Source organism: Cryptomeria japonica, unplaced genomic scaffold, assembly GCF_030272615.1.
Source record: "Cryptomeria japonica unplaced genomic scaffold, Sugi_1.0 HiC_scaffold_144, whole genome shotgun sequence".
NCBI classification, from domain to species: Eukaryota; Viridiplantae; Streptophyta; class Pinopsida; order Cupressales; family Cupressaceae; genus Cryptomeria; species Cryptomeria japonica.
The window spans coordinates 213,561-215,000 of record NW_026728966.1 but is presented as its reverse complement, the minus strand read 5'-3'; the positions used below and the strand labels follow the sequence as shown (position 1 = coordinate 215,000).

The 1,440-nt window shown below is 62.2% G+C and overlaps 1 non-coding gene across 1 annotated transcript; it reads right to left on the bottom strand.

Moving 5' to 3' along the window:
* Window positions 1-459: 459 nt before the first annotated feature.
* Window positions 460-578, bottom strand: LOC131866432 (5S ribosomal RNA). Its single transcript, XR_009365045.1, has one exon. It is a non-coding gene; the product is annotated as a 5S ribosomal RNA (ribosomal RNA).
* Window positions 579-1,440: the final 862 nt, after the last annotated feature.

Below are 1,440 nucleotides of genomic sequence, written 5' to 3'. Positions count from 1 at the left end.
GAGCGCATCATTGGTGCGCTCCGAAGTGTGCTCCAAGGTGCGCACCTCTGGTGTGCTCCAAAGCTCTCTCTAGCTGCGTGCACCTGCCCCGGCCGCGCACCCGGCCCCGCCCAGCTTCGCTCACCTGTCCCGGGCGTCTGGTGCGGAACCTTAGAGTAAGAAACATCACCGTGCACCTTGGCCAACGTGCGCGACTCGACCGAGCGCGCACTGGCCGAGGTGCACACCGATTTCACCTGGGTGCGCGCGCAGCACCTCGGGCGCACCGGGGTGCGCGCACAACGCCCGGGTTGCACCGTGGCCTGTGTGCTCGGGGCGCCTCGGGTGCGCGCTCGGTGTCGCCCCCGCGCGCGCGGTAGTGCGGGCAGCGCACCCCGGCCCGGCCCGGCCCCGACGAGAACGCAAACGGGCAAAAGGTTTATTCAAATAGCATTGCGACGCCCGGCGAAAAACTAAAAAAGGGTGCAACACCGGGACTTCCCGGGAGGTCACCCATCCCAGTACTACTCCGGCCCAAGCGCGCTTAACTGCGGAGTTCTGATGGGATCCGGTGCACTAACGCTGGTATGATCGCACCCGTTATGAGCTTGTCGCAGTGTGTACTTAGCAAACCGCGACCCACGTGCGAATCCACCCCGGCCACCCACCCCCGTCGAGGTGCACACCCTCCCTCGCGAAGTGCGCCCCGTTCGCCAAGTGTGAGCCCTGCCCGGGTGCGCGCACCTTGCTAGGGCGTCGGGTGTGCACCCGGCCCGGCCTACGTGCGTGCACCTGGACGGGGCGTCGTGTGCGTGCAGTGTCCCGTCTGCAACGCGGTGCCCACACACCACCTCGGGCGCAACGACCTGCGCTCACATGTGGGCCGAGTGCACCTTGGTGCATGTTCGGGGCGCCTCGGGTGCACGCTCGATCTTGCCCCGGTGCACCAAGGCGCTCGGTTTGCCCCGGGTGCGCACTTGGTGCAAGGTGGGCACCCAAAATAGGGATCAAGCACCAAAACACAAGTTTCGGGATGCAAAATGGGACCCAAGGACCACAAATGCGTTCCAAGACCCATGATGGGTCCACGAGAACAAAAATGTGTTCCGAGACTTAATAAACAAATATTGGGTTTTAGGAGAAGAAACATGCTCTGATGCCCAAAACGAGAATCGACCCCGAAAAGGCCACAGGCCAAAAGTGGGATGCGAGACAAAAAAAAATGGGACCCGAGGACCAAAATTGGGTTCCCAGGTCGAAGACAGGGCAACCGGACAAGAAACGACCTCTAAGGCTCGAAATGAGTCCCGACGACTAAAACTTGACAAGAAGCACCCATCAGGCACCCAACTCGACACCCATGGGATGCCGACCCACCCGGGCTTCCACCTAGCACACCTTGGCACCCACCCACCCTCGCACCCAACCTCGCACCCAACTTAGCACCTTTGAACCCACATT